Here is a 16,401-nt window from a genome sequence, read left to right on the forward strand (position 1 = left end):
CAGGCTCTGCGGAAGTCCAACGTCAAGAATTCTCAAAGGCATGCTCAACAATGTCTGCTTGTTTCCTCTTTTCTCCCCCAACTCCTTGCTCTTTTCCCCCCTCTTCATCTTTTCCTGAAGGACTTTCTCAAGTTTGGATTTTCTGAACCATCTGAAACATCTCTGAATTGTGCGGGCGCTATGCTAAGAGCTTTACCTCTCTTAGCTACTTAATCCTCACTGGCTCGGTGGTTAAGGATCTACCTTTAATGTGGGAGATGCAGGTTCGATCCCTGAGTCAGGAAGATGCCCTGGAGGAGGAAATGGCAACCCACTCCAATATTCTTGCCTGGAGAATCCTGTGGACAGAGGAGCCCGGTGGGTTACAGTCCATGGAGTTGCAAAAGAGTCGGATGTGACTTAGCAACTAAAAAACAACAAATAATATAAGCACTGTTAAAACTCCCATTTATAGGACAGGACATTAAGGCAGAGAGAGGTTAAGAAACTTGTCCAAAGGTATGCAGTTGGTAAGTGGCAGGATTCAAAACAGTTATTATCCCCATTCTGTTTATTTAGAAAGCTATAGTTACCAGAGTTTAAGCAACTCACCTAACTGCTGCACAGGTGGCACAAACCAGGGTTCAATCCAGGTCTCAGACTCCCAGTTCTCCTTTCCCACAATGCTTAGTATAGAACATGGTCCCTACAGTACTGTGGCCACCTAAGGGGAGGGCAGGGCTCCCTGGCTTGGTCTGTGCTTCTTCTAGAAGCCTCCCCATGCTCCACCCCCAGGGTGGAAACACTGGCTTTATCTCGGCAGATCAGAAGCAGCTGGTGCACATAGGCTGCAACATAAGGCGCTACAGAAGTATTACCTATATTTCATCTCCTTGTTCAAATCTCCACTCTCCCATTTACCTGCCAGCATAAGGCGTGTGCTTTTCTTTTGCAAGAGGATAATATGAAATGCTACTTTTGCATCAGAAAGCTAAGAGGTTCATATATCCTGCCTGGATGGGAATGTTTTTCAGCCTCAGAGCCTATAAAAATACCGTGGCATGAATAGTTCAGCTCAAACAACAGAATGCCGGGAAAATGAGTCTGCACAATGTACTTGAAATATCAGTCATCAACATGGAATAAAACACCACTTCTCCCACAGAGGGAGGCCTGTGTCTGCGAGCTAAGTACACTTTCACCTGCAGGACCAGCTGGGATTTTAGGTTTATGCTTTGCACAGTCTTAACTACTCAAAGCCATCTACTAACATGAAGATTAAAGACTAGGGAATGTGTCTCATTCCTCTGGGCTCCCTGATATATCCTCCAAGGTGATAGAAAACAGAGAGTGTCCTTGCACTGTAAAGGGATTGGAATATATATTAAAATTATGTATAAATATTATATAAAATGTATGTTTACATGTGTATATCATATATGAATGGAATAAATGTTGCATTTTTATCTTAAAAATGTAATATATATTTTCTATAATATAAAATTATATTTATATAGATACATTTATAGATAGATATATCTATCATACATTTATATCTATATACATTTATATAGACATATATACATTTATCTATCTATATACATTTATATATAGATACATTTATAATTTATAAATATAAATTATATTTATATAGATATTTTATATGGCATGTAATTTATATATTATATATTTCATATATAATAAATGTCATGCCTATTATTAGACATATATTAATATTATACATAAATATTATGATATATTATATATCATTTGGTGACTCAGATGGTAAAGAGTCTGCCTGCTATGTGGGAGACCCGAGTTCAATCCCTGGGTTGGGAAGATCCCCTGGAGAAGGAAATGGCAACCCACTCCAGTACTCTTGCCTGGAGAATCCCATGGACTCTAGCCTGGTGGCCTAGAGTTCATAGGGTGGCAAAGAGTTGGACATGACTGAGTGACTTCACCACCCACATACAAATATAATTTATTTTATCTACATTTCATATAAATATAGACAGTATATTGTATGTATGCACATATAAGCCAGGGGCACAATATTTGCTTTTAAAATAACCTGGAAACAAAAGATTCTCTAACCTTTACTTCAATAAAGATGTTAAAACTGAAAATGGAAGTAGAAGAAGAAATGCAAAAGATATTAAAATTTGCTGAGGGCATTAGTTTGGGTGTTTTGCAGAGATGTGGATCCGGCAGAAAGAGGGTATCGCTTTCTATATAACTGATGATTAAAAATCATTTAAAAAAAAATTCCCTTGAGGGTTTCTGCAGAATTTCAGCCCAAGTTCCCAAATATTTCTGTTATTAGGGAGACTTCTTGTCCTAGTTTGCTTGGGCAGTAGCTTCAGGTTCCACACCTGCCTTTTGGGCAGGAGAGTCCAGGTTTTACACACATGCCCTGATACCCAGGGAGCTCTCCCCCTCACACTGCAGTATAGTTACTGGACGGGTACCTGGCTGGGCAGGCTCGGTGGCATGGGAACCCGGGGACCCTCTCCTCCCTGGCCAATGCCTGCTGCCTCTGCAGTAGCTCAGAGGCCAATGTCTGCAGCTCAATTGGACCTTTTTTTTCCCTCCCCATGGTATGGTCATATTTATTTCTTTATATGCTTGAATACATTTGTGATTGTATAAGTGAAGGTGAAAGTTGCTCAGTCGTGTCTGACTCTTTGTGATGCCATGGACTGTCCATGGAATTCTCCAGGCCAGAATACTGGAGTGGGTAGCCTTTCTCTTCTCCAGGGGATCATCCCAACCCAGGGATCGAACCCAGGTCTCTTGCATTGCAGGCAGATTCTTTACCAGCTGAGCCACAAGGGAAGTGATTCTATAAATTATCTTTTAATTTTTAATACATACTCTCAGGCCATTTGATTGTTGTCTTCCAGTCGCTAAGTCGGGTCTGGCTCTTTGTGACCCCATGGACTGCAGCACACCAGGCTTCCCTGTCCTTCATTATCTCCTGGAATTTGCTCACATGCATGTTTATTGAGTCAGCGATGCCATCCAACCGTCTCATCCTCTGTCATCTGTTTCTCCTCCTGACTTCAATCTTTTCCAGCTTTAGGGTCTTTTCTAAAGCCATGCTGTTATACTTTATTTTATTTTTTCATTTTTATACAATTTTTAAAATAAAATACAATTTTATTTTCTTTTGCGATTATTACAGAATATTGGCTCTCTTTCCCATGTTGTACAGTACACCCTTGATCCTATCTTACACCCAGCTGTTTGTATTGCCCGCTTTCCCGTTACCCCATAAGTCCCCCCACCTTCCACCACAGGCAACCACTAGTTTGTTCTCTGTATCTGTGAGTCTGCTTTTTTGTGTTTGTTGTTCTGTTCTCAGTTTGTGGTATTTTCTAGTTTCCACATATAACTTGACTCATTTTTATAATCTTGGATTCAGAGAGCCTGAGTGAACGAACAGCACTGCATCTCTGAGAGCATTCAGAACACAGGAGAGGGATGCTCGGCTCTAAAGAGCAGCCTCATGGGTCCCTGAATGCCCCCACATGTTTTGCCATGGTGGCTACATTCTTCTTTTAAGTAAAGGGCTCCTTTGCAAGAGTCACATGTCAGCCTAGCACATTTCCTGGATGTTGGCTGCTTGACCATACATTGGGCACCAGCATTTGGTGACTGCAGGTAGTGGATTTCTGTTCTGTTTTTTGAAAACTTTCATTCAACTACTTTGAAGAACTTTGGCCGCACTTAAGTGAAGGCAGCTCAGCATGTGACATGAGGTTGGGGGCAGCCACCCAGCCAGCAGCACCTGCAGCCTGCTCCCTCCCTCCCGGCTTGGTGGTTATGGGCCCTGTCCCCACATGGGCAGCTGGCTCTCAGAGCTGTTCTGTCCACGTGGGCCAGGCATCATTTCCAAAGTCCGGGGCTGAGACTTGCTGAGTGGAGGATATGCCCACAGAGGTCCCAGAGGTGCTGGGGCCCAAGTTTTTAGATCCAGTACCCAGAGGCTTTTCAAGGTTCCAACCTTAGACCTTTTGGCTAAGAGTCAGCACTGCAGCCTTCTCTCTGGTGCATCTCAGCACAGGCCTAGGCTTGTGGAATGAGCACTGGACTGGGAGTCCTCAAGGGGCAGGAATCTGGCGCTTGCTCTGTATCTACCCGGATGTGTGACCTTGGCCATGAGCATCCACGCTTAGCTGTAAAATGCAGCTGATGGACAAAAGTTTCTTAGGGCACTGGGGACGTGGGCAGGGAGTGGAGGGGTGAGGCAGATTCACACAGGCCAAGCAGCACACCTGCGGAAACACAGAGGCTGGCTCCCCTCATGTTTCCGAGATTACAGGGAGTGCCTCGCGTGGGCATAGCACGCAGGAGAGACCTTGTGGAGTGTGATAAATGAAAAATTCTAAAAAGACATTTACTTTTACAAGTCATACATTTAAGTGGGTCCTTTTTATGGAGCATTTTCAATTTTTATATCACCTAAGAGACTTCTGCATTTCTTACAATTCTTCTGCACATTAAAAATGAATTATAGTCCTATCCATTTTAAGAAAAGAATTTGGGGGAATTTGTAAAACAGACAAAGGCCACATATGCCCTGAGCCAGTCTAATAACCTGAATGAGTTTCTCTCCTTGATTGATATACTAGTACTGGTGACTGAGGAAAAGACATTAAATGTCAATAGTTCAAGTATGAACTGAACTATGTTTGGCTTCTTTAGTAAATATTTTTACCACCTCTCCTGCTGTTTCATGCATTTCTTAGTGTTTGTTTGGGGAAAGTCCTATGGACAAAAATAAGCAAGCCATGGATGGATATTCTGAGCCCAGACTGCTTAGACACTTCTCAATGCATCACCAGGCTCAGTGCTAACTGGTTTGAATGTCCCAACTCATTCAGTTCTCACAACAGCCCTATGAGGAAACATTGGGTTATTTTCTGCATTTTCAGATGGATGCTCTGAAAGGTTAAGGAATGTGTGAATGTGGAGGGTCGTGAACCCGGGTGTCCTGGTCCAGACTCCTTGCTGGGTACCACTGTGCTGTCCTGCCTTCCCCTCTAGTTTTCACTACATGGGGTCAAGACTGACATCCCACCGGGCTGTGTGTGTGTGTGTTAGTCTTTGCAACCCTACAGACTGTAGCCCATCAGACTCCTCTGTCCATGGGATTCTCCAGACCCTGTAAGCTATCCTATTTGTGTAAGTTTCTTGAGACGAGGATCCAGTTTGACTGAAGGTACTAACGTTATACTTGCTGGATAACTGAGTTGAATCGTGTGTCCTCTCTGCACACAGCACTCCAGCAAAGCATTTGAGGGCGCCGGCTTTCTACCCTGGTACACAGCACTAGTGGGCGTCCTGCCATCCTCCCCTGGCCAGATGAAGAGCAGCAGATTCTAAAATCTGGCCATCATACAGCTAATCAGGGCAATAGTAACGGGTAGGGTAGAGAGAAGGATCTTTATTTTGGAGTTATTTGAACTGGGAGAAAATTGCCCATGGCTCCTGAAACTGGTGCTTAAACTAGTTCTGGAATTCTGTTCTCTTCCAACACTGTCAGACGTCTTACACAAATTAGAGGTGTCCGCAAATTAGAGAGCCCCAGGATGGGGGAGCCAGGCCTGCGAGGGGTCTGGAAGCCACCAGAACAGTGGAAGTGACTGCAAATATCTAGCTCAGAAAGAAGCTTTTACTTGCATTAGTAATATTATAATTCGTGTGATCTTTGATGAATAGAAAATTAATTTATAGAATATTTTGCCTTACAAAGTCCATTTTCCTGGCATTCCACGGCATATTTGAAATATGGGACAGGGCACTCTTATCAGTCATTTTGAGAAGTTAGAAAGCAAATACTATAGTCCTATACCAATTCTCTGGGCTTCCCAGGTGGCGCTAATGGTTAAGAATCTGCCTGTCAATGCAGGGGAGGTAAGACAGAGGTTCGATCCCTGGGTTGGGAAGATCCCCTGGAGGAGGGCATGGCTACCCACTCCAGTATTTTTGCCTGGAGAATCCCATGGACAGAGGAGCCTGGCGGACTACAGTCCACAGGATGACAAAGAGTCGGATATGACTGAAGCGACTTAGCACGCACACATCCAAGTTCTCTACAACATGGGCAGGAATCTGATTCTCTAGCTCACAGCTCTTTCCTCAGCACTTAGAACAATGCTGGGCATTGTTCAGGTGCTGGGAAATATTTGTTGAATGATTGTGAATGAATGAACTGTGTAGGTGGCTTAAAAACCCTGCCAGTTCCCGACAAATCTCATCACCTTTGCCACCGATGTTTTCTTTTAGTGGTTTTAAATATAAGACAGAAATTTTATATAAAACTTGAATATATAAATTAAATGTTTTAAATTAATAAGTTCAAATATATAACTTTCCCTTATTTTACAACTACTCAATGATAACAGTGAAGCAGTTATAATGCCAAACCAAAATTTGAAATCCAGGACCATGACAGGTGCAGACATATAGCAGCCTCAAACCCAGGGTATTTCTGTCTTCTGTTTGCTTGCCTGATAGAGTATCAAGAAAATACTGGTTCACAGAGAAGTCTTTTGCCATGCAATCTTGGGATATTCTTCAATGAAACTTATTTGGGAGCTTGAGAGAACTCATAAGTGTTTGTTTTAAAACTGAATCATTAATGATGCATTATTTGCTTGTTCTTAAACCACATCATCAGCATGACAGATTGGATGTTCTGCAAACTTTACACAAGAGCTAAGGGTATCTGTGATCTGGATATGTGTGAGGCACTCATTTGCTATGAAGGGAAGCTGGCTATAGACTTCCCAGGTGGTGCTAGTGGGTAAAGAACCCACCTGACATGCAGGAGACCTAAGAGACCTGGGTTCGATCCCTGAGTTGGGAAGATCCTCTGGAGGAGGGTATGGCAGCCCACTCCAGTATTCTTGCCTGGAGAATCCCCATGGACAGAGGAGCCTGGCGGGCTACAGTCCCTAGGGCTGCAAATAGTCAGACATGACTGAAGCTACTTAGCCTGCACAAAGCTGGCTGCAGGTGTGCTGATCCTTGCTGTAGGCAGTGTCCTTGAATGTCTGCCCAAACCAAATGTTCTCTGGTGCTGGCGGAACCTTGGGTTTCCAGAGGACAGTGTGGGTAGGAGGGAAGAAGGTAGGTAGGCAGCAAGAAATCTCACTGGTGAATGGGACTTTATGGGCCTTTATTCAGATTAGGCTCTCACGCATTCATCCATTTGCTCATTTCTAGATAACTGTTGAGGACTTCGCAGGAGGCTCAGTGGTAAAGAAACCTCTTGCCAAGCTGAGACACAGGTTCAATCCTTAGGTTAGGAAGGTTCCCCTGAAGAAGGAAACGGCAACACACTCCAGTGTTCTTGCCTGGGAAATCCTGTGTACAGAGGAGCATGGTGGGCTACACAGTCCACTGGGTCACAAAGAGTCGGACACAACTTAGCAACGAAACAGCAACAACAATTATTATCTGTTGAGCATCTACGGTAATTAACGGGCTCTTTTCTTTAAAGAGGTTAAAAGTCCAGCTTCTGTGGATTTGGAATCACTGTGAGGGACGAGGAAATGAAAGAGTAGGGCAGTGTGGCTCAGATCGCTCTGACGGAGCACAAAGAGAAGGACTGGAAGGAGGTGGAGGTGGTTAGTGGAGTTTTCTCTAGTGGCCAGTTTTTTAAATGGCTTTAAAATAGTTAACAACATGCGTGGCAATCAACATCTAGTTGTACGCACACACACCTCATCCAGAGTCACTGTTTCTCAGGAAGGCTTTAGTTGTACAAACTCTAGGAAATCAGAGCAACATCAAAGAGCTTTCCTTGACTGAGCTCTTTGGGATTGTCCTTGACCACATGTCACCTAGTAATGAGTGACACAACTTACTCTGGGTCAAACTGGAAACATAAATTAGGGCAGCTGAAAATTTTCCACATGCAATGTGTGCCCTGACTTATGGGGCGTACTTTATTTCACCTAATAACTGTAGGTTTATTTGAATTTCAGTCAGCTGCCAAGTAAATATTGAAAGTTGACTAGATGGAGCCAAGAAAGCTCATAATTCCTGAAGGGCAAGGTGGCTTTTTTCTCTCCTCTTGAAAATATGGAGGTTACTTGGGAAAGAAAAAAGAAAAAAAAAAAACCATAATTTGAAATAAAATAAAATGTTTGTTTATAGGTTGAAGGCTACAAATGACAACCCATGTCCGTGATGGATGTTATAATTTTGACCCAGGAAAGAAAATACTGTAATTTCTTTTGATGTTTTCCTTCTTGAGCTACCACTGTATCATTATTGCCCAGGTAATCCTGACTTCCAGGAGAAAAGAATTAACAGTCACTTAATTATTAATCACCTGCCATTGGAACCGAAGACTATAAAATGTAACGGATGAGCAGGGAGCAGATTAGCTGCAAGGGAAGGAAGGAGGGTTGTGATGCTTCTTTGATGTTAACCCTTTAATGAAGCATCTCCTTGGACCTAACTTTCTGCTCTCTCTCTGCAGCCTGGCTCCCTGGCCATACTTGTGCAGGGAGGAGGAGAGATGTATAGGTCAAACTTGGTCATGGGAGGGGTGGCGGCGCTCTGGTTTCCTGATCTAGCTGGAGGCTCGATTCAAACATGAGGTACAAGGTCAAGTCAGGTCAATAGGAACCAGCCTAGGCAAGCAGCAGCTGCTCTATCGCCTTGAGTGCTTTTCAATTTGGAAGAACAGAGAAGAGCAGCTTCTCTCTGAATCATTGCTTTTCCAGGCTTATGAATTTCAGAACCTCTTGTACTTTCCATTGCTTTCCAAACACGGACTTGTTTCAGGCTTCCCTGCACACAGATTGCGGTGATGTGGGCAAACAGTTTTGACAAGATATGCAGCTTTGAGAAAAAGCACTTTAGGCTTACAAGGACATGCACTGTTGTTGCTGGCCTCTTTGTTGGGGGGCTGGTGGTGGTGGTGGTAGGAGCTGCCATGTCCAGCACCTGAATGGGAAACCCAGATCTGGGGGGGGGGTGGCGCTCTGCTATGTTGGGGCCCAAACGGCCAGGGAGCACATATCTGGCATTATCCACGGACCTTATCATCAGATTTATAACCAACAGGAGGTCATTTTCTGTTCTGGGCTCTAGGAAAGAGAAAACACATCTCACGCAAGGCTTTTTACTCATAGTTCTTACATTTGAGTGCGCAAAACATTTATTGAACACCAGCTGTGTGCAGAGTGCTGTAGAAAGGTGAAGAAGAAATTAAAGATCATCCTTCTCTTTGAAGAGCTATTTTCTAAATTGAAGCTGAAAGCTTGTGAAAGCTGCTGTAAATGCTTCCAAAACAGCAGAGAGAGGACAAATGAATATTTCAATAAAGGGGGAGATTACCCTGTGTCTTCCCCCTCTGATCGTCACAGGGGCTGTGGTTTTGCAGCAGACTTTTTCTTTTCTTTTTATAAGGCTTTCTGCCACTTATTCATTTTCTGCGGGCTCCTCTGGTTGATCGGATTTAGTTTCCTTCTGTGCAAGAAGGTGGGTCTAATCATTAACTTCCAGGCTCCATGCTTGTTGCCTTCAAAGAGTAACTCCTCCCACTCAGGTGGGCCCTGGTGGAGAAAGAAATCAAATGCCTTTACGTGCAGCAACAGAAAAAGTGAAGTGAATTTGAATTAAGCTTTTTGAATTTAAGAGAATAAGAAAATGATCTATTGTCTGCTTTTAAACTGAAGGGCTCTATTTTATAAAAGTACACAGCACTTTACAGAACACATATGACAAGTGATAAAATAAATTTCAAGAGTACGTTTTGCTCAGTGAAAGGAAAAGAATGTAGAGAGGATATCTAGATAGGGGAATGAAGAACCCAGAGGAAAGGCAGATCCAACCTTGATGTTTTTCAAAATCCTGAAAGCAAGTTCTGCAAATCAAGGCAGTAAGCAGAGCCCTGAGACAGCAGGATGGTGTGGAAAGACCGCAACTCTGGGGCCAGAGAGACCAGCGTTCCGTCTCAGACATTCTGGGTAATTACCAGCAAGTGACTTAGCAGTTGCTTCTTGTGATTAAAAACCAGCAACAGAAAAAAAAAATAAGCTTTGTCGCCTATGGTATTCTGTTATAGCAGCCTGAATGGACTAAGATAGAATCAGAAAAAGTAAGAAAATGGATTCCTACTTATGGCCTCCTGAAGGAGCATGGCTCTGCTTGACGCCTTACTTTTGTCCCCGTGAGACCCATCTTGGACTTCGCCCTGCCAGAGCTATGACATGAGACGTGTGTGCTGTTTTAAACTGCTGCAAGTGTGGCAATTTGTTACAGTTGCCATAGAAAGCAAATATATTCCCCTGATAATTCACAGAGGCGATAATCAATACCTCGGTTCTCAGATCCAGCTTCCTTAGGGATATATAGTTTTCAAACAGTCAGTTCTGGGAAGAGGTCAGAAGCAGATGTCCAGAATGGACAGGTGGTGACGGGTAGAGAGCTGAGGCAAGAGCACTGCCTCTCTGATCACTTTCCCGAAGAGAGGTTGCTTTTTTGACCCCAGTGTTTCCCCCTTTATCCTTTCTGTCTAATCTTTCGCTGCTTGAAAGTGAAGCATAAGCCTTTTCTAGAAAGGTGTGACCTTTAGGTGTATCCATTTATAGAAGTATGGTGGGTTGAGAATCACTACACTGTTATGGAAAACAAGAATCAACATGTTTTAGGATTAGTCCAGCAAAGGTTAATATATTGAGTAAAATTTGAATCAATTAATTACTATAAGAATATGACTAATGAAGGGATCTCCTGTAGTAGCTTCACCTTCAAACACAACCATTTAAGCTTATTTATTCATTTAAAATTATATGTAGTAAAGGGTGCAAACCTATAAACCTACTAATGTGAATATACACTTTGAATGTCCACATCACAAGGTAGAGTTTATTCCTAATTTAGGAGTGTACATACTAACTATATAAATACGATGCATATCCACCTTCAGGGCAAAAATACACGTTTGAGTCAAAGGACAGCTTCCATTAGTCAAGGTTCTTGTGTTTTTAAACGTTAGGCTTTTAGAGAAGCATGAGAAGTGAAATAGCAGCCCTTGGCTTCCTAAATTTCAGATCTTCTAACAATGAGAAACTAACTGATACTGTTTAGGGAAGCAAAGGAGAAAAATAAAAAAAGCTGATTCTTAATATCTTGGGAATGATTCTGAGTTTCAGTCAAGAAAAATACTAATGAAAACCCAACATTGTCTCCTCAGCGTATGCAGAGAAAGCTGCACAGAAAGCTTTCATGTAATACAGAAAGCTATTTTTATTGTATAAAATGAAGCATAATTGTTTTGAGCATTTTCTTAAAGAATCTCTGTAACTGAAGAAAACACAGGATACAAGGTACTGTGTTTAGAGATATGGACACAGCTTTAGATCTTTCTTCCTGGGCTGGGAGTCTCTCACGTCTGCACACACTTCAGGGGAAATAGCAGAGAAGTGACGAGTTCACTTCTCTGAAAAGAGAGAGAATTTAGGGAATCAGAACAGACAACAGCTAATGTCAAAAGGTGCCAAGGAAACTACCTATCACATTTAAAAGCATGTTGCTCTTTAGAGACAGGGAAAAAGTTAAAGCGAGAAAGTACCAAATTAATATATCAGTTTTATAATTATTTCATTTAAAAGCCTATTTTTTCCACTTTGGTGGGTTTCTCACAATCTTTGTAATATTTATTGAGTTAAATGTATTTATTTTTAGGAATGTATAAGCTTGTCTAGGTCACTGAGGCAATGGTTTCCAGTATGGATTCCGAAGTCTGAGAAGCTGAAGCAGGCCCCAGGGTTGATTCGGTGTTTATCACTGTAGTTCATTTGGAATTTATGGAGGGATCTAAAGCACCAGTAGTGCCCATGTGGGGTTGTTTTAATCTATACTATTAATCTGGAACATTAGACTGTATTTTCCGTTGTATCTGAGGTTACTGTTGCTATTGTTTGAATTGTTCTGGCTTTTAAGGAAGCACTTGTATACTGGGAGACCCTAGATTACCCACTCTAACAATTTATTTTTGCATTCTAAGCATAAAGAACAAATAAAGAGAAACATGCATTGGAGGCAGAAAAAGTAGTCACCGTGATTTAAATGTGAAAGAATATCTTTCCAAATTTGGGTTCCCCAGCTCATTTGGATCTCCTTATTTTGAGACCAGTAAATACTATTTTATTTTTAATTAAGACTTATATTTAGCAGAAGTTTGTTTTTCAGTGTTCTCTTTTCTGAACAGCACATTTTTCAGTCATCATTCCTGACCATCATAATTAATGACACCAAACTTTTTATAACAATATCAGAATATATTCTAATTTTGTTCCTTCACCATGAAAACTACTTTTTTTTTTTTTTTAAACTATCTATGATGTCTTCCACAAGTTCTGAGCATCACCTGCTGGATATGACAATGCAATCCAAACTCAGTTTGTTGAGAACTGAACTCATTATCTTCCTCCCCATCCTGAACGCCTGCATTGGTTCTTCTTTTGGAATATGAGTTTACACTCCCCTCTACTCAGTTCTCCATTGTGATTCTGGAAGCCTGAGAGTCACCCTCATCGGCTCCTCCTCCTCCACAAATCGATGAACCACTGTGGATTCTGACTCCTCCTTATCGCCCGTTTCCCTCCCTCTGCTTGTCTTCAGCTCCTTGGCTGCTGTCTTAACTCAAGCCAGCATTAGTTGTGCCTACGTTCCTTTCATCACCTGCTTATTTCCCAAGTCTCAGTCTCACCCCCTTTCATCCTATCGTCCACCTTGACGTCAGACAGGTCTTTCTAGAATGCAGAAGACATCACATCACTCCTATTTCCAGTTCCTCCATGGCTCCTCAACGCCTGTACGACTGACTGTTCAGATTCCTTTACAGAGTAAACAAGGCCCTTTAGGATGTGACCTCCATCTATTTTTCCAGTTTAGCTTCTGCTTCTCCTGCCCCCATATGTCAACGGAGCCATCCGCATGGTTTGGCTTACCAGTCCCTGAGAGCACCTGCCAATATATGCTCTTGGGCCTCTGCAGTCGCTATTCCCTCTGCTTGGAACAATACTCTCCCACCCCATCACCTCCAGGGAGATCTCCCAGTTAATGTCATCATTGGACTTAATTAATACGTTTTGCCTTCAAAGTCCATTTTCCATGTCTGTCTTCTCAACCCGTTGATTATATTTTAAAAGTTTTATCATTTTGTCTTTCTCTTTTAAGTCTTCAATCCACTTGGAATTCATTTGTGTCTATTGTGTGATGTCAAGTTTCGACTTTATTTTCTTCCCTATCAGTTCAGTTCAGTTCAGTTGCTCAGTTGTGTCCAACTCTTTGCAACCCCATGAACTGCAGCATGCCAGGCCTCCCTGTCCATCACCAGCTCCCGGAGTTCACCCAAACCCATGTCCATTGAGTCGGTGAATAAGCAATTGTTTGGCAAGCATTTATTGAAATGTTTTCTCATTGATCTACAATGCTACTGTTTATAACTCAATTTTATATGTAGGTGTTTACTTCTTGATTCTATATTCCGTTCCATTCCATTTCCCACACTGTATTAATTAATGTAACTTTATAATATTTCTTGATGTCAGACAGGGCAATTCACCCATCTTGTTCTTTGTCGGAGAGGAGACTTGGTATACATATGTCCCTCCCTCTGGAATCTCCCTCCCACCTTCCACCCCTTCCTACCCTCTAGGTTGTTACAGAGCATTGAGTTTGAGCTCCCTGCATCATACAGCAATTCCCACTGGCTGTCTATTTTACAACCTATGCCTGATTCATGTTGATGTATGGCAGAAGCTAACACAATATTGTGGGGCAATTGTCCTCCAGTTAAGAAGAAGAAAAAAAAGAAAAACAGAAAGGAGACTTGGCAATTCTCAACCCTTGAGTTTCCACACAAAGTTTAGAATCAGCTTGTTGAGTTTCACCAAAAACATTTAGAAATTTGATTAGAATTGCCTTCAGTCTGTAGATCAATTTGAGGAGAAATGACATCAGTCATTCTATCCATGAACATGGCATGTTTCTCAACTTTTAAAAAAATCTTCTTTGATGTTTCCAATCAAGTATTATAATTTCCTCTGTAGGAATATTGCAAATCTTCATTTATTAATATAATAAAGTTTGGGTTTTCTGTATTTGTTATCATATTATCTGTGAATCATGGTAGTTTTCTTTCTTCCTTTCAAATTCCCTTTATTTATTTTTCCCCAAGACCTCGATGTGCTGTTAGGTAGAAAAGTGGAAAGCTTTGTCTTATTCTTCATCTGTTAAAAATGAAGAGGCCTTCTGGTAAGATTTTCTTTGTGCTTGGTTTTCTGTAACTTGAAGATAATATGCCTAGGTGGTTTTTTTTTTGTTGTTGTTCATTTGTTTGTTTTTGTTTAGTTTTGTTTCTTTTTTTTTGTTTTGGCTTAGTGGTCTTTGAGCTTCTTGGTTCTATGATTTGGTGTCTGTCTGTCATTAATATGAAAAGTTCTTGGCTATTATCACTTTAACTATTTCTTCTGCTTCATTCTCACTTACTTTTTCCAGTATTTCTATTATGTATTTGTTACACCTTTTGAAGTTTGTTCCGTAAGTCCTGGATGTTCTGTTCTATTATTTCTTTCTGTTTTCTCTTTGCATCTCAGTTTGAGACGTTTCTATGGACCTGTTTTCCTCAGGCTTGCTAATTCTTTCCTCATGCATATCAAGTCTACCGATGAATCCGTCAAAGGCATTCTTGGTTTCTTTTACTGTGTTTAAAAGTTATAACATTTCCTTTTTGTTCTTACTTAAGGTTTCGATCTCTTTACTTACTTTATCCGTTTGAATCTCCATGTTGTTTACTTTAGAGCCTTTAACATATTAATCTTAGCATTTAAAATCCCTTGTTTGATAATTCCACCAGCTGTGCATATCTGAGTCTGGTGCATGGTTCTGATGATTGCTTTATCTCTTCAGATTGTGGTGGTAGGCTGGTGGAGTTTTGTTTTTTTGTTTTTTTCCCCGTGCCTTTTGGCATCCTTATAATTTGTTGTTGTTGTAAGCAGGACATATTGTATTAGGTAATAGCAACTAATTTAATCGGCCTTTAGTGTGAGGATTTATGCTTATGTTACTAGGAGACGACTGTGTTTAATGTTTGCTGTAGCTCTAGCTCCAGAGGGCTTCCTTGTTGGCTCAGCAGTAAAGAATCTGCCTGCAATGTGGGAGAAAAGGGTTTGATCCCTGGGTCAGGAAGATCCCCTGGAGAAGAAAATGGCAACCCACTCCAGTATTCTTACCTGGAAGATTCCATGGACAGAGGAGCCTGGGGTCCTACAGTCCCCGTGTTCACTTTGGACACGACTGAAGTGATTGAGCACGCCCGGGCACACACGGCTCCAGAAGCTTCAGATTCCTCTAGCATCCTCCGTTTGTCTCCTGTCTTTGCTGTGGGTCTTCCCTAAGTACTGCTCCTAAAAGTAGTACGTTTTACAGTAGTAAATGTTTTACAGTTCTTTTAGCTCTGATCCATTATTCTTATATGAAGCCCTGTGTGTGTGGTGGTAGGGGTGAGAGAGGCAGAGCATTCCGCAATCTGATGAACTCTGAGTCTTTTAGTGAGCCTGTGTCTAGTGGCTGTGGTCTCACAATTATTTCTGCCCCCTTACAATGGTTTTCACTCACTTTCCTTGTCTTGTCCTGCCTTCCCCCATGGTAGCATTTCAAAACTGCTTTCCGGAAGCCCTATTCTCTGTTCACTGTAGTTTTTGTTTTTTATTCCCTTGAGTGAGGCAGAAGGGCTGGAGGTGGCTGGAATGGGGAGAAATTCTTGACCCCTAGGATAAGATTGGTGTTGGAGAAGACTCTCGAGAGTCCCTTGGACTGCAAGGAGCGCCAACCAGTCCATCCTAAAGGAAATCAGTCCTGAATTTTCATTGGAAGGACTGATGCTGAAGCTGAAACTCCAATACCTTGGCCACCTGATGCGAAAAACTGATTCATTTGAAAAGACCCTGATGCTGGGAAAGATTGAAGGTGGGAGAAGGGGATGACACAGGATGAGATGGTTGGATGGCATCACCGACTCAATGGACATGAGTTTGAGTAAACTCCGGGAGTTGGTGATGGATGGGAAGGCCTGGCGTGCTGCAGACCATGGGGTCGCAAAGAGTCAGACATGACTGAGTGACTGAACTGAGGATAAGGTTTCAGAATCATGCTAAGGCAAAGTCCTTTGCCTTGAAGTGTAAGCCTCTTTAGTGGAGATGTCTCTGAAAATGTTTCACAAAGACAACTCTTCCCCTCCCCTTACCAGAGACACAAGGGACTCCCTCTCGTTCTCAGATCCTCAAGTAAGAACCTGTTGGAGTTCCTGGAGGGGAAGCCTGTGAAAATCTGGGGGGGCATTTGAAGACTGTGGCCCCAGGATTTTCTTCCTGTCACAGTAGTGTA

The sequence above is a fragment of the Oryx dammah genome, unplaced genomic scaffold (genome assembly GCF_014754425.2).
Source record: "Oryx dammah isolate SB20612 unplaced genomic scaffold, SCBI_Odam_1.1 HiC_scaffold_5, whole genome shotgun sequence".
Taxonomy (NCBI): domain Eukaryota; kingdom Metazoa; phylum Chordata; class Mammalia; order Artiodactyla; family Bovidae; genus Oryx; species Oryx dammah.